The 22,235-nt window shown below is 43.5% G+C and overlaps 1 long non-coding RNA gene across 1 annotated transcript; it reads right to left on the reverse strand.

Annotated features, from left to right (window-relative positions):
- LOC133254844 (uncharacterized) lies at positions 1 to 19,054 on the reverse strand. The gene is made up of 3 exons (XR_009738788.1): positions 18,797 to 19,054; positions 15,612 to 15,726; positions 1 to 1,099 (listed from the first exon to the last, which is right to left on the reverse strand). It is a non-coding gene; the product is annotated as an uncharacterized LOC133254844 (long non-coding RNA).
- Positions 19,055 to 22,235: the final 3,181 nt, after the last annotated feature.

Consider the following 22,235-nt stretch of genomic DNA (forward strand, 5'->3'; position numbering starts at 1 on the left):
GAAGTGAACTTTTTTGGTGAATTTCCCCTGCTCTGTGGCTTTTCTACATCTAGGACTGGACCTGTGGGTTGCCCTGTGTGTACATCTGCAGCTTTGATAGATCTTGCCAAATTATTCTGCAAAGAGATCACACCAATTCCCATAACCACTTCTTGAATATTCCAGCAAGTTTTCCTTTCTGAGGGCTCAAATTGAAGAACAGAAAAGAGAAATACAAGCCAAAGTAAAAAAAACAGCTTTGAGAAAGCATTTAACGATCAGTGGAACTTACCTCAGGCTTATATTTCCATCCAGGGGCGCTTCTCCCATGGACCACCTCCCTTCAAGTATAATCAGTGCATATTGGCTAAGCTCTGGTGACCAGGCATTTGGGATTCAAAGCTATACATGCAAGGAGACTTATTTTCTGAGAGTCTAAAGATTAACTGAGGAGCTAAGACAAACTATAGGCTAAAGTTAATTATTTAAATAACAATTTAACAGGAAGAAAGAAAAGATCTCACTGGATAATGCTGATTCATCATTGAATCAATTGTGCCTGCATTAAGTCTCCAGAGTTCCCAAGACAGGGAAGTCAGAGCTTAGGCGATTCTAATTTGGTTTCCTAGCAACCACCACTAGATGAGAATCAGCTAACTCTGCTTTTTTGTAGCAGACTTTATTTCTTTAGAACAAATGAGTTAAATAAATACCAGCTTAAGGTAAAATTTCACCACCTAAAATTATATTTGAAACATGACTTCTGAACAAAGATCTGAAGTGGTTTCCTTTCCCAGAACCTAACAAAGGTGGATGTGTGGAAATGCAAGTAGCATCAGATTTTAGGGACTTGAGCTTACGTAGGAGTTGGGGTTGGACAGGGATGAGTGAAGAGACAAAAGACAGACTCAGGGAGAGAGAGTGGGGCAACAGAACCCTACACTTGAAGTACAAAATCGAGCAATTTCCCAGCCACCCCCAGCCCAGAAAGTTTTAGGGTTCTTAACTCAGAGGTGGGCAGATGAGTTATCTGAGCTTCAATCCTGCAGACTTGCTCCACTTCACCGGAGTCTACTTTGTCTCTGGAGATGAGTTCCAGGGGAATTGCATTCTGAGTTTGCTGACATAGAAAAAAAAAAATCGGTAGTTTGTTTCTATTTCTCTTACCACTTCTTTCCACCTCACCAAGCAACGGTCTGATTGAAAGGGGTAAAAGCTTGCAGAGTATTCCCAGGGAGAAGGTGCAAGGAGAAGGCTTGTTTATGTATCTTGACTTTACTAAGCACTTGTTGCCACAGCCCCACTGAACTTGACAGAGGAAACTCTGTCATCACTGAAGGACAGGTCTCCAAAGCAATCTCTGTCAGCTAGGACCAGATCAAAAGGACATTTCTTGAGCCTTTAAATAGAAATGGAGACTCACAGAATTCTAGAGCTGGAAGAGACTCTTCCAGATCAAAAACGTGGAACAGTGTTAACCAAAATTTCAGAAATGAAGACCTGAGTGAAATAAAAAGGTGTTTATTTGGGGTTTGTTAGGACTGTAGCCTTCAAGACACAGATTTAAAAGAAGCACCTGAATTGTGTTCTGCTCAACTACAAAACGGGGGAGGCTTACAAAGATAAAAACTACAAGATTATGGTTAGTTACATGAGTTGTTTATCAAGAATTATAATTGAAGCTGGCAAGAAGTAAGGGTGCTTGTTGTCAGGGTTGGTTGGGGTCCAGAATGGTTGCATAGTTACAAGGGGACACATCGCGACCATAAGGTTGCGGCTGGCAGGTGGTGTTCGGCAGACGGCTGGTGTTGTCCTTGGGGCGGGTACAGTTCAAAGAAAGTTCAGGTTATTGGTGGCGCAGCCACATGTCTGAGACCAGATCCTTAATGGCAGCCTGACTCCAATTTTGTGTATCTGAACTGTGATCATTCGTTATAATTTCATTTTGTCATCAACGTAAAGGCATGCCTTGTTCTGCCTTGTTGTTTAGAGTTTTACTTGTACCTGACTTTCGGAGAAAAACAGGTCTCTTTACCTTCCCCCTTTGTACAAAAACAAATATCCTCAGGGGCTCTCAGAGACATTTATTTATAAGAAAAGGCATGATTTATTTTTAAAACTTACTCAGTAAAATTGAGAATAAAATATAAATTAAGAGATTCTGAAATATTCTTATTCTTCTTAAAATCTAAGGTTTTAAGATAAATTTAGAGTTAATGATGGATCATATTAGTTCAATTTTTCAGCACTCTAATTTTTTTTTTACATATATATATTCTTTTCATAGTTTTTTTCCATTCAGTTCAGTTCAGTCACTCAGTTGTGTCCGACTCTTTGCGACCCCATGAATCGCAGCACGCCAGGCCTCCCTGTCCATCACCAACTCCCAGAGTTCACTCAGACTCATGTCCATTGAGTCAGTGATGCCATCCAGCCATCTCATCCTCTGTCATCCCCTTCTCCCCCTGCCCCCAATCCCTCCCAGCATCAGAGTCTTTTCCAATGAGTCAACTCTTCGCATGAGGTGGCCAAAGTATTGGAGTTTCAGCTTTAGCATCAGTCCTTTCAATGAACACCCAGGACTGATCTCCTTTAGAATGGACTGGTTGGATCTCCTTGCAGTCCAGGGGAGCTTTTCCATTATGGTTTATCAAAGGATATTGGATATAGTTCCCTGTGCTATCCAGTAGGACCTTGTTTATCCATCCTATATATACAAACTGGCATCTGTTACTCCCAAACTCCAAATCCATCCCTCCCCCATAACCCCTCCACCTTGGCAACCACAAATCTGTTCTTTATGGCTGTGAGTCTATCTTTGTTTCGTAGATATGTTCATTTGTTGTATTTTAAATTCCACATATAAGTGATATCGTATGGTATTTGTCTATCTCTTTCTGACTTACTTTGCTTAGTATGATAATCTCTAGTGCACCCTTGTTACTGCAAATGACATTGGTCCATTCTTTTTTATGGCTAAGTAATATTCCATTGCACATATATACACTACATCTTCTTTATTCATTCATCAGTGGACATTTAGGTTGTTTCTATTCTTGACTGTTGTAAACAATTCAGCGCTGTAATTTCTGTTACATATTAAATGTGATTATAAGCCTTTAGAAATCAGTGCTATCCCAACTTGAGAACTTTATTGACAAATGCTTTTTCTAGACAGTGGACTAAGTTATACACTTTAGGTATTCCTTGACATCATCTTTTTATATACCAATTTTTATTAAGAGTAATTAAGTTTTGAATGAAAACATGATGCATGCCTGCTAAATTGCTTCAGTTGAGTCTGACTCTGTGACCCTATGGACTGTAGCCTGCTAGGCTCCTCTTTCCACAGGATTCTCTAGGCAAGAATACTGGAGTGGGTTGCCATGCCCTCCTCCAGTTGATCTTCCCAACCCAGTGATTGAACCTGCATCTCTTCCATCTCCTGCCTTAGCAGGGAGGTTCTTTACTACTAGTGCCATCTGGGAAGCCTGTAATCATGATACTAGAAAAAATTACTATAAAAAATGTAAGATTCCAGCCCTACCAACTCTGGTGGATTTTCTGATTTCTGTCCCCTGAATCCAGCCTGTACTGGAAGATAAAGTGGTATGTTGGGGTTGGCTCTCTTCCCAACTTCATGTTCAGTGATAATGCTAGTACTTTGGAACAGGCTGTGGTAGGAGTATTCACGTCACTACACGTGGCAAGTACTGTAAATCAGGGCTTTTATTGTAGAGCCAGTTGTTAGAAATTTACCAGCACATCCCTGGGCAGATGTCATCATTGTTATCACTGGGAACCATGAATCCTAAGCCAACTTTCCTTCCACTGTTATTTACCACCCAGCTTATGTTTGCCCAGGGCATATACTTAATTCTCCAGTTTATCCAAGCAAAACACAAACAGAAAGGTAGTTTAGAACCACTTTTTCAAAAAAAAAAAAAAAAAAATTAAAATCCAACCCCCACCAAGTCTCATAGAAACCACTTCACAATTGTTAATTATAATCTTGAATATTTTGATTTGAGGGATTACCCATATTCTTAGAAACCCCCATTCTCATATATAATGGAGACATCTCTAGAAAGCCAAGTCAATCTTCTCGAATATTTCTTGTTTATCTTTTCCAATGAGCTTCCCAGGTGGCTCAGTGGTAAAGAATCTGCCTGCCAATGCAGGAGACACAGCTTTGATTCCTGGGTGGGGAAGATCCCCTGGAGCAGGAAATGGCAACCCTCTCCAGCATTCTTGCCTGAGAAATCCCATGGATAGAGGAGCCTGGAAGGCTATGGTTAATAGGGTTGCAAAGAGTCGGACACGACTGAGTGACTAACATGCACTACTTCACACTGTTAGCTTAGCTTTAGTGCTGAGCATTCTTCCCCCTGCTGGTTAAATCCCTTGTTTTATCCTATTGGTTGCACTAAGATTATCACTAAATATTCATCACGTGTGGGCAGTGTGCTAGGTACTGGTCTGCTGGGAAGATAGAAAGTGTTTTGTTGTTGTTATTTTTCAGCAAAGCTCAGAGCCAATCCAGTATGATTAGGAATTGAATGAGAGGTTAGAAGGAGCCCAGGAGACAGGATCCTTGGTTCCTTCCCTGTCCCTTTTCAAGGCCAGAATTAGCTGGTACCGAGAGGCCTGTACAATGCCCAGTGTTCTTGGAACATTTTTGATGATGCTGATACAGTTTTTAAAAAACAGCAGTGAAAAATATACTGTCACATGGGCTTTGAGAATAAGTCTTTTTAGGCAGAATAGATATCTATCTATCCATCCATCCCATGATAAACATTGCAAAAACCTAGGATCTAGTCTGTGTAGGCTCTGTGGGAACAATTTGCCTATGAGTGGCAGTGATTGGGGGATAGGAGTTGCAGAATAGGGTGCAGAATCTACTTATCAGCTTGCTCCCTTTTGGGTGCTGGTTGTTGTGGGTGATACCAAAGAACAAGAGGTCTTTCCCTGTGAGGAGTTTATTACAGCAGAGGAGCTCAGCATCTAAGCTGCTGGCCACCATGTCATCCACAGTGACAGGGATGGAGACATAGATTTCACACCTCCTGCATATTCTATTCCCTCTAGTCTCTAAATAAGGTGCTTTAAAAGAGAAAATATTCAACAGGTGTTGAAAGAACCACTGATAACAACTTAAAAGCCCTTCTAGGGCAACCTCCTTTCCCAGTTTCATCCTGAGTCAGGCTTCCCTGTTTCTCAGAAGGCAAAATGGGCCATGGCTGAACCACAGCCTCCTGCATGGCTCCAAGAATGTGCTTGCCCTTCATATCTGCTGACCTACTGCATCTTGGGGGCGCAGGGCTGCCCCAACCTCTCCATCATTCTCCTTATGTGTCAGAAACTCTGTGCTATGCTTACCAGCTCAGAGAAAAATCCAAGCAGGAGATAATAATTTGGTGGAAGATCACGTTTCGTAAGTTGAGTCTCGTGCTGTGTTGGTCCCATTGATGCAAGTAGTTACCCAACAGCGAAAGCTTGTTCTGATGGTGGCAGGTACCTTGGCACAGTACCCAAGCAACAGATGGCTACTGGTTCCATAAATTAGATTTCCAGATGATTGCATAATAGTGTGTCACCCAGCCACTCCTCCCTGGCCCTTCCTGCCTCTCTGGTGAATAGGGGTGGGTCTGTGTAAATGCACTGACTCCTGCCCATTAACCATTCCTCTGTGTGGGAATGCAGTTGAGACAGGGTCTGAGGGAGGGCACGGAAATTTGATCTTTAAAGATATTTAAATAATCTGCAATGTGATCAAACCAGTCAATTCTAAAGGAAATCAACCCTGAATATTCATTGGAAGGACTGATGCTGAATCTAAAACTCCAATACTCTGGCCACCTGATGTGAAGAGCTGACTCATTGGAAAAGACCCTCATGCTGGGAAAGATTGAAGGCAAAAGGAGAAGTGGGTGACAGAGGATGAGAAGGTTGGATTTAGGCATAGATTTAGGCAGAATAGATATCTATCCACCCATCCATCCCATGATAATTAAACACAGCCTAGTCTGTGTAGGCTCTGCAGGAATAATTTGCCTGTGAGTGGACAGGAATTGGGAGATAGGAGGTGCACAAGAGGGTGCAGAATCTAACTCAATGGACATGAATTTGAGCAAACTCCAGAAGATAGTGAAAGACAGGAAAGCCTGGTGTGCTGCAGTCCATGGGGGTCACAGAGTCAGACATGACTTGGTGACTGAAGAACAATCTGCAATGTGTACATCTTCTAGCCCTTTCCCTCTATCCTTATTCCACCTGTCCCAGATCTTCTATGTACTTACTGACCTGAAGATACCAGATCTTGCTTCAGACTGCTTTATCAGCAGGTTGGGAAGGAGTCCCCTGCTCCAGGTCTACCCTTCTGATTCATATGGATGTGATGCAACTAAGGATCTTTCCCTATCACTAAAGAGGTAAATAGGAGGGGATCTTCCTTAGAAGAACTGTTCATCAGTCCCTTCCTGCCTCCACAATCTCTCCTTAAAGGAACTACATAACCCTCCTACCCTCCAGACAAGTCCTTCTACTGTGTATCTCCCCTTCTACCTTGATGGCAGTTGACTAGGAAGGTTGGTCAACCCAATGTTCGTAGCCACACTATTCACAATAGCCAAAGACAGGGAAGCAACCTAAATGTCCATCGACAGATAAATGGATAAAGAAGATGTGGTACATATACAATGGAATACTACCCAGCCATAAAAAAGAGTGAGATAACACCATTTGCAGGAACATAGATGGACCTAGAGATTGTCATACTAAGCAAAGTGAGTCAGTGAAAGACAAGTATCCTATAGAATCACTTACATGTGGACTCTTAAGAAAGATACAAAGGAACTTATTTACAAAACATAAATAGACTCACAGGCATAGAAAGAAAACTTATAGTTACCAAAGGGGAAAGGGGAGGGAGGCATAAATTAGAAATTTGGGATTAACAGATATACACTACTATGTGTAAAACAGATAAACAACAAGGACCTACTATATAGCACAGGGAGCTATATCAATATCTTGTAATAACCTATAATGGAAAATAATCTGAAATTATTATTAGATATATATATCTAACTGAATCACTTTGCTGTACACCTGAAACATAGTAAATCAACTATATTTCAATAAAAAATGAAGGTTGGTCAGAAGACATCAGATGCTCTCTCAGAAATGAAGAGGGAGGAGAATGATGTCAATAAACAGGCAATGGGGAAAAGGTCTAGGTGCTCCTCAGATGCCCTCAGCATGGTCCTGGCTCCAGGATCTAATTGGTCACCTTCCTATTGGATCCTACTTAATCTGAATCTTTTGAGTAAAAGCCCCTTTGTTTAAATTTGCATGAATGCTTTCTATGCAGCTAAATGATTCCTCTCTGGTCCATTCTCTTACATCATTTTCTTCCCCAAAAGAAAATCATAGAAACCATGTCACTGCCCTGACTATGACTGTCCCCCAAATCCTGAAAGTTCAGATGTCCATCCATCTACCAGGCAAAACCTTTTTGAGCCAGAACTACAGTCAAGTTCCACAGGGATGAAGTGGGAATTTATCTGAAGGCCTTTCCCCTGTGCTCTACCCACTAGGACATCTCACATTGTCAGTGTCTTGAAATCTTGAGGCTAAAGTTTTTTCCATTATCTGGGTTTTCCCACTCAGTGGTGTTTGGATCATTATAATAAATGGATTGAATACTAATTGTACCCCTTGATTTTCCTGCTTTTACAGGAAGGTGGTTTAAAGAGCTGTGATGCCTTTCATGGCAGAGGTGGGTTGGGACCTGCACAGTCCTCCATCAAGGATGCAGCTGGGCTCAGACTTAGAGCCCTGGAGCCAGGCTTTGGTGGAGGAGAGCGCCCAGGGGTAGGCCTAGGGAGTGCCCAGCCAGCTGGAGAAGAGGTATGTCCTTTTGGTTTTATTTAGTTCGATTTCTTTTGCTTATTTATTTTCTCATATTTTTAACACACCTGTCTACCAGGGTGTGTGCCAGGAGCCCACTGGACTCAGTCTCTGTAAAGGGGATGATTGGCCCTGTGGGTCCAACGAAAGGGATCTTCCAAATTTCCTGCATAAATGACAGGGGGAGGAAAAGCAGAAGCATCACACACATCCTTACTCCAGGCTCTAGACTTGGGATCTTTGAGGCCAAGCCCTGGTCAAATCAGCCAACGGCAACTGTCTGTTTCGTGTATAGATAGTCCTGATCTAGACTACTGGGGAGCTGCCAGCCAGCCTGAAGAGGGACTCGGGGTAAAGCAATGTCTCTGTTGTCATACTGCACTTGGCTGAAGGCACACTAAGTATAGTGACCATGGGTGATGACCCTGTCTCCCTCTTTAGCACGTTCCTTCTGTGTCTGAGGTCTTGTTTATATGTTTGGTGACCAGCTAACTCCAAATTGATGTCATTGTCAGGGACACGCCGGGCCAAGTAAATCGTCCCCTTTGGCCAGGAATGTGTGTTTGTGGTATGCGTAAAGCAAGACAGTGAGGTCTCGCCATCTGGAAGAGGCCAAGCAAACTGCAAAATGACCATTTCCAGATGTGTCCAAGTTTGGTATAGAGCCAGCTACCTCATGCAATCAGGCTGGCGCCCTGTGACATAAGGCTAGCTGAGCCTTCAGTAGGAAGTGGCTCTTATTCCCCTGGCCTACATTCATTTATCTTCTTTAACTTCTTTAAGCTGACCCGTTGTTTTCTTCCTTGAAATCCCTGGGAGTTTGTAACCAGATGATTAGGAAATTTAAATAAGCAGACACTCAGAAAGTGAGGGGAAAATATTAATATCAAGATTCAGACCTCAGGCGATGACCAGGTTGCAGAAAAGTGGCCTTCCCTGTGCTCCATGGGACCATCTCTGATTGGGGGCAAGTGGCTTACCCTGTTCTGTTTCTCAGGTAAGCAACTGCACTTGACCTTCTCTTGCATAGGAAAAACTTTGGCCTCAAACCCATGACTGGAATGCTAGCAATTTAGAAAAGGTTTTTTCTTCAATTTACTACCTGAATGAGTAACAAAACCCAAACAAACAAAAAACAGTCAAGGCACAAATACATCAAAGGATGAATAAATTACAAGGACTGCAATAAGTGCAGGGAGAGATGGTTTTACAGGAAAGGGTCCAAACCTCAGCCCCTCTTAACGGCTCTTTTCATGCAGTGCCATGCAATTCGGGACTGACTCCATGTCAATCTTCCAAGGCTACATTAGGCCATTTGGTCAGGCAATGTCTATTGGATTTTTGCTTTATGAAAGGCATAGGATTAAGAGCTAAGTGGGGAGAGAAAGAAATCTGAAGACCTGGTTCTTGCATTTGCAGAGTTTGCGATCTCATTGGGAGATATCCTGCAGGTCAAGCAGGTGAAAAGTAGTTATCTGAAATCATAAACTATTATACCAAATACCAGCAGCATAAGGAACACAGAAGGGAGAGACTGAGACAGTGAAAATTCATCCACCTTGTCTGGGACATTTCATAAACACATTCAGTGTTATGATACATCCAATCAAGTTCAGGATCTAATCATATGGATGTAAGTATCTCATGAGGGTCTCTGATCTGCTTAGCTTCTCCAATGCCAATGGCGGTTCAGTTCCATCGATATCACGTGGGGACTTTCACCAATAAGACTGTTAAGCAAAAGCTCAGAATGAGTCACCATCTTTTTTCTACTGTGACTGGATGGTATTATTACACATGAATACATTGTTGCTACCATTTTGCCAAGAAGGTGTGTGAGATTAGTGCTTTTGTTGGGTATAAGGACAATCATATTTCTGGATATACGTATGCTGGAGAGAGTATATGAGTGTATGGTTAAAGGGCATCTAGTATTTAAAGCTTATATGAATTCTTAGAATATGACAGGATTAATGACCCCAATAGAGGGTGACATTAGTCCACATGTGACTATTCATTTTTCCTTTGTTCTTGATTGGCCATTCAAGGTACCAGGAACCACATGGGCCTTGGCCTGTCTATTCTGGCTTTGGAAGCCAAGCAGCCAGGCTCCAGAGAGGTTCTATTTATTTAACCAAAGTGAATAACATGCTTTGCCTCTTATTTTTTTTAAAACACTCTTTCATTAAAACAGTGATTCACATGCATTTTCTAAACTGTACTGCTTACTTTTAAAGATGGCTGAATTTTGGAACAATGATTAAGGAAACAGTGAAAACCTATGGGACACGAGATGGGCCTGTGTAGAAAATCTTGGCACATTGTTAGGGGGTACTCCATGAAACTTGAAAGGCAGAGAGAATTCAAGTAAAAGGATGCATATATCCCACGTTTGGCATATGGAGTTTGTTATCCAGAGGAGATATTAATAGAATAGGTGGAAGATAAAAAGAACTCAAAATGGTATATTGGTTCTTGGGTTGAAGATTGATTGAAGCATACTGAGGAAGATGACCATTGGACACATCAGATCAGATCAGATCAGTCACTCAGTCATGTCCAACTCTTTGCGACCCCATGAATCGCAGCACGCCAGGCCTCCCTGTCCATCACGAACTCCCGGAGTTCACTGAGACTCACGTCCATCGAGCCAGCGATGCCATCCAGCCATCTCATCCTCTGTCATCCCCTTCTCCTCCTGCCCCCAATCCCTCCCAGCATCAGAGTCTTTTCCAATGAGTCAACTCTTCACATGAGGTGGCCAAAGTACTGGAGTTTCAGCTTTAGCATCATTCCTGCCAAAGAAATCCCAGGGCTGATCTCCTTCAGAATGGACTGGTTGGATCTCCTTGCAGTCCAAGGGACTCGCAAGAGTCTTCTCCAACACCACAGTTCAAAAGCATCAATTCTTCGGTGCTCAGCCTTCTGCACAGTCTAACTCTCACATCCATACATGACCACAGGAAAAACCATAGCCTTGACTAGACGAACCTTTGTTGGCAAAGTAATGTCTCTGCTTTTGAACATGCTATCCAGGTTGCTCATAACTTTTCTTCCAAGGAGTAAGCGTCTTTTAATTTCATGGCTGCAGTCACCATCTGTAGCAATTTTGGAGCCCAGAAAAATAAAGTCTGACACTGTTTCCACTGTTTCCCCATCTATTTCCCATGAAGTGATGGGACCGGATGCCATCATCTTCGTTTTCTGAATGTTGAGCTTGAAGCCAACTTTTTCACTCTCCACTTTCACTTTCATCAAGAGGCTTTTGAGTTCCTCTTCACTTTCTGCCATGAGGGTAGTGTCATCTGCATATCTGAGGTTATTGATATTTCTCCCGGCAATCTTGATTCCAGTTTGTGTTTCATCCCGTCCAGCGTTTCTCATGATGTACTCTGCATATAAGTTAAATAAACAGGGTGACAATATACAGCCTTGATGAACTCCTTTTCCTATTTGGAACCAGTCTGTTGTTCCATGTCCAGTTCTAACTGTTGCTTCCTGACCTGCATACAAATTTCTCAAGAGGCAGATCAGGTGGTCTGGTATTCCCATCTCTTTCAGAATTTTCCACAGTTGATTGTGATCCACACAGTCAAAGGCTTTGGCATAGTCAATAAAGCAGAAATAGATGTTTTTCTGGAACTCCCTTGCTTTTTCTATGATCCAGCGGATGTTGGCAATTTGATCTCTGGTTCCTCTGCCTTTTCTAAAACCAGCTTGAACATCAGAAAGTTCACAGTTCACATACTGCTGAAGCCTGGCTTGGAAAATTTTGAGCATTACTTTACTAGCGTGTGAGATGAGTGCAATTGTGCGGTAGTTTGAGCATTCTTTGGCATTGCCTTTCTTTGGGATTGGAATGAAAACTGACCTTTTCCAGTCCTGTGGCCACTGCTGAGTTTTCCAAATTTGCTGTCATGTTGAGTGCAGCACTTTCACAGCATCATCTTTCAGGATTTGGAATAGTTCAACTGGAATTCCATCACCTCCACTAGCTTTGTTCGTAGTGATGCTTTCTAAGGCCCACTTGACTTCACATTCCAGGATGTCTGGCTCTAGGTCAGTGATCACACCATCGTGATTATCTGGGTTGTGAAGTCTTTTTTGTACAGTTCTGTGTATTCTTGCCATCTCTTCTTAATATCTTCTGCTTCTGTTAGGTCCATACCATTTCTGTCCTTTATCGAGCCCATCTTTGCATGAAATGTTCCTTTGGTATCTCTGATTTTCTTGAAGAGATCTTTCGTCTTTCCCATTCTGTTGTTTTCCTCTATTTCTTTGCATTGATCGCTGAAGAAGGCTTTCTTATCTCTTCTTGCTATTCTTTGGAACTCTGCATTCAGATGTTTATATCTTTCCTTTTCTCCTTTGCTTTTCCCTTCTCTTCTTTTCACAGCTATTTGTAAGGCCTCCCCAGACAGCCATTTTGCTTTTTTGCATTTCTTTTCTATGGGAATGGTCTTGATCCCTGTCTCCTGTACAATGTCACGAACCTCATTCCATAGTTCATCAGGCACTCTATCCATCAGATCTAGGCCCTGAAATCTATTTCTCACTTCCACTGTATAATCATCAGGGATTTGATTTAGGTCATACCTGAATGGTCTAGTGGTTTTCCCTACTTTCTTCAGTTGGACACATAGGACTGTAATATTTCTAAATGAGAAAAGAGCAGAGATTTCTGTACATTTGTTACCAAGCCCAAACTTGTACTGCTCACCACAGGACAGGCCAAAACATCAAGAGACACTTTGTTGGGTCAGGGAATAATGACTTTATAAGGATGGTCTGCAGACAGAGAAGATGGTAGCTGATGCTGCTGTGTCACTTCAGTCGTGTCCGACTCTGTGTGATCCCATAGACAGCAGCCAACCAGGCTTCCCGTCCCTGGGATTCTCCAGGCAAGAACACTGGAGTGGGTTGCCATTTCCTTCTCCAATGCATGAAAGTGAAAAGTGAAAGTGAAGTCGCTCAGTCGTGTCCGACTCTAGTGACCCCATGAACTGCAGCCTACCAGGCTCCTGGGTCCATGGGATTTTCTAGGCAAAAGTACTGGAGTGGGGTGCCATTGCCTTCTCTGAGAAGATGGTAGACCTATGTCCTAAAGAATCATCTTACCTGAGTTAGATTTTAGGCTTCTTTTATACTAAAAGGGGAGGAAGTCAAGTCAAACTTATCCTGGCTTTGGTCAGCCTCCAGAGGGGATATGTTAATTTCTTTCCTCCTACAATCATTCACATGTGGGCCTGGTCAGGATGTTTCCTGTGAGCTAAACAATGGTATTTTAGCTTAATGTTCACCACCTGGTTCCTAGAGAAGGGCCATTTTGTATAATTTGAGCTTATAGGAAGCATCCTTTTACTGATGAACTTGTAATCGAATACAAAGATTCTTCCCTATTATATGTTCCCTCCCCCAGAAAAAAATATTTCTTGGAATCATGTTGGGCAAAGAATGATGGACTGAACTGATTCCACATAGAAGGCCTTTTGTATAAGTTGACAGTAGCTCTCCTCATCCATATGCTGTGTAATATAACTGAGAGAGTCAGTTCCTAGGCAGGTTGATAGGGAGTTTAGGGGTCCCCAAGGAGAGAGGGGTCTGGAATTCTCAAGGAGGAAGAAAGGACAAACTTTTTTTCTTTCTCCACATTCCTTAGGATTATATAACAATTATGTATTCTGCCTAAGGACAGTCTTTGGATTCAACCTTCTGTCATCCTAAAATGTTAATTGTGGGAGTAGACCTGGTCTTTACAAGGATGTATCTTGCCTGAGGACAGTGTTACCTTAAAATGTAAATTATGGGAGTAGGTCTGATGAGGTCTTTACAACCTCCAGACATTCTTTGGATTATATAACCTCATTGTTAACACTAGCAAGAGGGTACTCTTTCTGCCCCCTTCTGATGCCTATGTCAGAAGCTTTCTCTATTTCCTTTATACTTTAATAAAACTTTATTACACAAAAGCTCTGAGCGATCAAGCCTCGTCTCTGGCCCCGGATTGAATTCTTCTCCTCTGGGGGCCAAGAATCCCGGTGTATTCACGTGATTCAACAACAACCTTTCATAACAATGATAAGAAGCTCAGCATCAGTGGAGAGGCTGTCACTCAGCTCAACGCCAGCTCTGAGGACTGGCTTTACATTTCATTAAGAGAAACCTGGAGACTAAAGGGAGGGAGAAGATAGGTCCATTGTATCCTCTGCTAAACAGATCACTTCTGGAATGCAACTTGGGGTGACAATGATTTCCAAGTCTGAGAAATAATACCTAAACATTTCTACATATTTTGTCTATGTGCTAGAGTCCTTTGGACAGCAAGGAGATCAAACCAGTCAATCCCAAAGGAAATCAACCCTGAATATTCACTGGAAGGGCTGAAGCTGAAGCTCCAATACTTAGGCCACTTTACGCGAAGAGTAGACTTACTGAAAAGATCTTGATGATGTGAAAGATTGAGGACAAGAGGAAAAGGGGGCGACAGAGGATGAGAGGGTTGGATGTCGTCACTGACTTAATGGATATGAGTTTGAGCAAACTCCAGGAGATAGTGATGAACAGGGAAGCCTGGTGTGTTGCAGTTCGTGGGATCACAAAGATTCAGACATGATTTAGTGACTGAAGAACAACAATGTGCTAGAGTTCTCCAAGTGGCTCCATTTATTATCTCACTATTCCTCAAAGTATTGTGTCTATGGTTTAATATTATCCCCATACTGCAGATGGGAAAACTGAGGCCCAGAGAGGGTAAGAGGCTAGCCAGGAAGTCGGGTTCCAGAACTTAGATACGAGCTCTTTGGCTCCATGATTGGTATTTTCTCTGCCATTCCATGAACTGAATTGCAAGAAGACTAGAGGCAGGGACCAGAAATGAGGGTTCTGGAAGCCACAGTCCATAAGGTGCTTTTGAAGAAACCAGAGATGCCTCAAAAAGAGATGCCTTAAGGGGGCCTGTGATAGCTGTTGCCAAATATTTGAAACTTGTCATAGGAGGAGGGAAGAGATATTTTAAAGGCTCCAGAGGGCAGTAGCAGGATCAATTGTTTGAAATTATACACGAAGCCAGAGGGTGGTGGCAAAACTGTGTCTGAAAGAGTGACAAGGGCAGAATTATGTCCAGATAGGTCAACAAAGCAGTGACCCCAAAACAGCGGAGCCAGCCCAGCTGCCTAAATAGGTGGAAGGGAGGGGCATGGGCACAAATGTCAGCAGCTGGGTTTTTACCTGCTTTTGTGGTCAGGCTGGATCATTCTAAACGCTGTTCCGCTGGGTTTTGATTCCTCTCCCAGCAGGTTCCTTGATGGGGATCTTATCCTAAAGGAGAGCCCTGGCTACTCAGCTTGGAAAGGTCATGGTTCAGAGCTGGCTGCAGCTCTCTCCCACTCCCCCACCCCAACCCCCGAGGCTGGATGGGGCAAAGCCCTTCCCAGCACCAGCTGTTCTCCGCAGGCTCACAAGTGCTCCCACCTGTCAGCTACTTGGGTGTTTTCCTGTTCTAGGTCTGTAGGTGCCTGGTGGCCCCCTTCTGCTTCCCCACAGGTGCTGAGACCACCTGGGGCTACAACTATTGGGGTTTATCCCAATTTGTTTGCATTTGGGGTTTATGAGTATACTTATTCAGCTGGTTTTGTCATAAATGTCCCCTGTGGCCAGGTTAGTTGGTTTTCCTACTTAGCAGATCTGTTTTTCTGTGGGGATTCAAGAAGGTCCCAAACCTGTGTTTCCACGTCACCGCCACCTTGCCAGAATTCTCTGACCCGCTGCTGTAACTTCAGGTTCCTCTTTCTCTCTGGTTAGGTCTCGGCTGACTCAATCATCTCCAACTGTCTCCTAGAATCAAATTATCATTAGCATATAATAAAACACAGCAGTTCTATGAAAGGGTTTGGAGTTATATAATAAGCTTTGCCACAACACAACTTAAACTCGGGAAGATTTTAAAAACAGAGAGGATTTTTTCCCCCCACACTGAGTTGTGGTCCTGGGCTGGGTAAGAGATGCTATATATACACATTTTGCATTTTCTGCTCCAGAAGAGAACGATTCTCACAGTTGGATGTCCGACTCAGGAATCTGTCGTTTTTGCTTGACTAAAGTCACATCATTGATTGATGCCAGATTTTGCTCAATTAAATGTTTGTTTTTCTTTGGGCATCAGCAAAGGCAATATTGATGATGGGTTATTAGCATGCACCCCTTGGATTTTGGATACTCTGGGGGCGTTTGCAGGCTGCTGTTTTCAGCAGTGCAGGGCTCTGAGCCACCTTTCTATTCTGGGCCCAAGGACACCTGCGTGTGTGTGACTGGGGAGGGGACCACTCTGTCAGGCCCTTTCTAGAGAGATGAAAAGAGAGAAAGGATCTTCACCCAGTCTTCGTCTCACTCCAGTCCCACACCCCCAAGCTAAGAAAAACAGTGACATTTTGTGATCACATTTAGGTTGTTCTTGTCTATTTGTTTGTTTGTTTATTCATTCCATGAGTATTTTGGAGGACTGGCTTGTGGGGCAAATGAGAAAAGTACAGAAAGACGAGCCCTAGCCTCCTGTGAGAGCTGTCTCTGCTTCATCTCAGGAGCTCCCGAGCAGATATGGAGATTATGAGCCGGCAGCTGCAGCCACAGCCTCACACGGGCCCTTCCTCTGAGGTTTTCCGGGGGAGATAAGGCTGCAGCCAAAGGACTTTCGGTTCTCACACACCGTCTTCCATTCGGGGATGGCCCCCAACCCTTCAACGTGCTTTGGCCTTGAGCTGTGCTTCCACTGTTCAAGACTTCATGGGTTGACATAAATAAGAAAAACAGCTAGTGGGAACTGCCATATAGTTCAGGGAGCTCACCTCCCTGCTCTGTGATGACCTAGAGGAGCGGGATGGGGGAGGGGTGGGAGGGCCAAGAGGGCGGGGATATATGTATACATATAGCTGGTTCACGTCACTGTACCGCAAAAATTAGCACAACATCATAAAGCAATTATACTCTAAAGGTTTTGTTTTTTTTTTTTTAACGAAATTTAAAAAAAAAAGGAAAAACAATAAAAAGGAAATTAAAAAAAAATGAAGAGTGGCTGCGCTTCCCCGCAGGGCTGTGGCCTCCAGGAGGCGCCCTCTGGCAGGATGGAATGACACCCAGTTCTGTCCCCGCACCGAGGTGTCTCTGTGTTCCAGCCTTCTCTCCTGACCAGGCCCACATCTCCACAAATAGCCAGCGCATTTGTTCCCTAGGGCTGCTGCAACAAATGACAGCAAACTTGGAGGCTTAAAAGTAGTGTATTATCTTGCAGTTCTGAAGGGCAGAAGTCTCACTAGTCTGAAAACCCTGGTGTCTGCAGGGCTGGGGTCCTTCTGGAGGCCCCAGGGGAGAATCTGCCTCCTTACCTTTGCCAGCCTCCAGAGGCGTTCTGAGTCCGTGGCTCCTGCCCTCTTTCTCCATCCGAGAAGCCGGCATCACAGCACCTTCTCTCCTCTCTGACCCCTGCTTTTGTCGTCACATCCACTTCTCTGACTCTGACCCTCCTGTCTCTCTCTTGTAAGGACCCTTGTGCCTGGATTCAGCTGGGGAATCTGGGATAAGCCCCAGTCCTTCAGGTTCTTAACGGAATCACTACTGCAAAATCCTTTTATCATGTAAAATAGCATTCACAGGGTCTGGGTATTAGGAGGGTGACCTTTCAGGGGAAGCAGGATTCTGTCTGCCATACCCAACTCCTTAAAAATTTTTTTTTATTTGGTTATCTTTTGCTTTTTTATTGTATAAAATAAACATACATAAAATTGACCATCATAGTCATTGTCAAGTATACAGTTCAATGGTATTAAATACATTCATAATGTTGTCCAACCATCACCACCATCTGTCGTTACAAGTTTTCATCTTGTAAAACTGAAAGTCTGTATCCAGCATCTTTTATCCTGACCAAGGTAGGAAAATTCCTCAGCACAGTGCTACCGTGGCATTTGTTCAAAATGATAATCAGAAGAGCTAACATTTATTGATGCAAAGAACTGACTCATTGGAAAAGGCCCTGATGCTTGCAAAGATTGATGGCAGGAGGGGAAGGGGATGACAGAGGATGAGATGGTTGGATGGCATCACCAACTCGATGGACCTAAGTTTGAGCAAGCTCTGGGAGTTGGTGGTGGACAGAGAAACCCGGCATGCTGCAGTCCATGGGGTCGCAAAAGTCAGACACTGAACTGCTGAACTGAACATTTAATGAAGTCTTGCCACAAAGGATAATCAGGTTAAAAAAAATAGATCGTTGAAGAAACTGAGGCATGAGAGGTTAAATATAACCAAACCAGGAAGTGAAGGAAGCAAGCAGTCTGACTTCAGTTGCAGGCTGTTTCTCTGGAAAGGAAGGCTTATTAGGATGTCAGTGGGGCAGAAAAGAGTTGTTCTCAAATGTTGCCTGCAGCAACAGAGGAACTTCAAGCAATGCCTATGAAAGGCAGAAGATAAAGCTTCTCAGATGCCTTTGTGGCCAGTGTCAATTAAACACCATTGCTGTATGAAGTTCTTAATCAGACACTTCTGTCTAAAAAAATAATGCTACTGAAGTAAACAGGGTTTCTCTACAGTTACAGAATAACCGTCAAACTTGTTAGTGGAAATTCCCCCACCCCACCCCCTCCCACCCCCTCCATGTGGTTGGCTGCTGACGCTGCTGCAAAAACTCCCTCGAGTGCTTTTTCTCGACAAGGTCTCCAGACAGTTCTCTCTTCTCATTTGCTATTAGTGATGCTGTTTCTGTGGATCTCCAGGAGTCCAGTTTTCTTTTTGGAGGAGAACTAGCAAATCTTCACAAGAATTCTGCAACTCTACAGCCCAGCTGAAAGAAAAACTCCACAGCTCTCTGAAAGATTAGAGTTTAGGGGAATGAAAAGGGCTCACAGCTACTCACCCGGAAGAACATGAGCCCATGGAGAATCCAGGAAATGAAAATGAAATGCCCAGTTTGGATGCAGGGCCAGCTAGACAAATCTTGCCCATAGTTCAGTGTTAAATGATGCCCTTAATCCCCAGCTCTTGGGGTCTGGTGTCTCCGTTGAACGTTGATCAGCCTTGGTGTTCTCTGCACCGACTTTCAGGGCTGTTTGCAGGCACAGTAAATATTTGTCCTGTCAAACGGCATTTGGCTGTTCACATGTCTTATTTAAGAGATAAATGTCAGGGGTTTCTCTCTCTCTCTCTCTTTGGTGTGGACTACAAGGAGATATATATGCATCAATATCATTCCTACTTTTCTAACAACTGTGAGGCCCCCGATAAAGACAAATATCTTCAGAGTTTCATATCCTGATTGGGTTTGTGTCAAGTCAAAGTGAAGCCACCATCACCTCAGTAATATACGTGCCATGGAGAGCGCAACCCGTACCAGACTAGAAGCAATTTCTGTTCTGACATGTCTCTGTTATTAAAAAGTTAAGGAAAGCAGAGGAGGGAACACAAAGATTGGATCTATCAAAGACAGAACTACAAAGTTAATGGTACTGAGCCGTCTGGAGAAATGAGGAAATCCATGATGTCTTAGCCAGGAGGAGACATTGGAAATCCACAGGAAGGATTGACCACAGGGAGAAAAAAGAAATAAAAGAAGAAAGGAAAAGAACATGTTTGCCTTATAGATATTATGTCAATGTTGCAGACACAGAGGACAATCATATGGACACCAAGGGGAGGAGGAAAGGGGAAAGGGATGAATTAGGAGATTGGAATTGACATATATATCCTACTGATACTATGTATAAAATAGATGACTGATGAGAACCTATTGGATAGCTCAGGGAACTCTATTCGATATACTATGGGATCTAAATGGGAAGGAAATTTAAAGAAGAGGGGATATATGTATATGTATAGCTGATTCACTTTGCTGTACAGTAAAAATTAGCACAACATTGTAAAGCAACTATACTTCAATAATAATTAAAAAAAGATTGCAAGGATAAAGGGTAGTAACCAAAGATCAGGGAGCAAGTGTTGGGTCATGGAAGACCAACCCCTTTGCCACTATTGCAAATTAAAAACAGCATAACTGGAAATGATAACTTCACATTTTCATAATTGCATATTCATAAATGACAAGTGATTGATGGGAAGGCAGGGGGGTCTTTTTGTGTGTGGGCTTAGAGACAGCCAGGGGCAATGGTTTTGGCTGAACTTTGGGAATTTTCTCAGGCTGAGGAAGGGAAGGGGTGTGGTGAGAAGCAGCGAGAGATTTTCCTAAATTTGGAGTGGAAAGGTATGTCCTTACAATGATCTTATTGTCCTTCTTGCCACTGGGGAGAGAGCCTTTCCAAGGAACAGCCCTGTGAACAAGGTCCGACGAAAGCTCAGAAGTATCAGTGGTGAGGATTCTGCGTCCAGAAGGAATGCTCTCCCTGACAAAGATTAGAAAGTGAGCTTTATTAAAATTATCCTGAGTACCTCTGGAACCCAGGGACCAACCATTGTGTGGAAACTATCTGTTACATAACACACATGACCTCATGCAATCTTCCCATCAATTGTGAAGGGGAATTAGTCATCCACTAACTTTATTTGACGGAGAAGGCACTGGCAACCCACTCCAGTACTCTTGTCTGGAAAATCCCATGGACGGAGGAGCCTGGTAGGCCACAGTCCATGGGGTCGCTAAGAGTCAGACACGACTGAGTGACTTCACTTTCACTTTTCACTTTCATGCATTGGAGAAGGAAATGGCAACCCACTCCAGTGTTCTTGCCTGAAGAATCCCAGGAATGGGGGAGCCTGGTGGGCTGCCGTCTCTGGGGTCGCACAGAGTCGGACACAACTGAAGTGACTTAGCAGCAGTGCAGCAACCCTATTTGACAGATGAGAAAACCAACACCCAGGGGATTCGTGTGACTATCCAAAGTCATATAGTCAAGGGAGACTTCATTAAGACTAAATGTAGTAGCAAAGGCTCAGACCTCTCTGATACTGTCTGATGAGGACCCTTCTCTGTGCTGTTAGCATCCACCCTGATCCTCTCCTGTTATGAACTGAATGTTTGACTCCCCCAAATTCCTTTATTAAAGCCCTAACTCCCAATGTGATGGTATTTGGAGGTGGAGTGTTTGAGATATGATTAGGTCATGAGGGTGGAGCACTCATGAACAGGATTCAGTTCAGTCACTCAGTCATGTCCAACTCTTGGGGACCCCATGACGCCAGGCCTCTGTGTCCATCACCAACTCCTAAAGCTTGCTCAAACTCATGTCCATTGAGTCGGTGATGCCATCCAATCATCTCATCCTGTCGTTCCCTTCTCCTCCTGTCTTCAATCTTTCCCAGCATCAGGGTCTTTTCCAATGAGTCAGTTCTTCGCATCAGGTGGCCAGAGGATTAAAGTTTCAGCTTCAGCATCAGTCCTTCCAATGAAGATTCAGGACAGATTTCCTTTAGGATGGACTGGTTGGATCTCCTTGCAGCCCTGGTAAGGGAACTAAGACCCCACATGCCTCAGAGCAACTAGGCTCACGCACTGCAGCTGCTGAAGCCTGCACTATCTGGAGCCCATGTGCCACAACTAGAGGGTCCACACACCTCAAGAAAAGATCCTGCATGAAGGATCCTGTGTGCCACAACTAAGACACAAGGCAGCAAAATCAATCAATAAATGATTTTTTTTTAAGTACATAAACTTAACATAATGAGTAGCTAAAAGTAGGGATTGCTCCTCCTCATAAGCCTGCATTTACTCATTCAGCAGGTGCTTGTGGATCTCCTACTCAACATCAGGTACTATGCCTGGCACTGGGTGTCTAATAGTACCTACTCTCATGAGCTTATGAACCAGTCTGTTCATAATTTAAAATTAATAATCATTGGCATTGAAGTAATTATTTAGCAATGATTTTCTACGAATCAAATACTTACAGAGGAATCATAATTACAAATGAAAAGAACTCTGATGGAAAAGAATGCTGTGTTAAAAATGCAAAGATCAAAGAGCTGAACTGGTGGGGAGGGAGGAGGGAATGTAGAATATTCTCCTCTGGCCCCTCAAGACCCACTCTTACCTCTTTCTCAGGTTGCTCTGGCCCCTAATGACTGCATCTATTGGCTTCTTGGTCCTCGGCTTAGGGTGGTTTTGGCCCGTGGGAGACACCAGCGAGGAGTGGAAGGGGAGAGAGGTGGAGTATTTGTGCCCTGGTACCTTCCCAGCTGGACTGTAGTGTGGCAGTGATTTGTGTTCCTCTACTGGAAGTCACAGCCCTGTCAGGAGGCTCCTCTCTTACAACCGCTGCTCCCTCCCTTTGCCCCTTGAGACCCAGGAATGCTTCATCAGCCATTGTCGATCCCTTAACCATGCCTTTATCTTGTAACTAGTCCCT

This window comes from Bos javanicus, chromosome 10 (genome assembly GCF_032452875.1).
Source record: "Bos javanicus breed banteng chromosome 10, ARS-OSU_banteng_1.0, whole genome shotgun sequence".
NCBI classification, from domain to species: domain Eukaryota; kingdom Metazoa; phylum Chordata; class Mammalia; order Artiodactyla; family Bovidae; genus Bos; species Bos javanicus.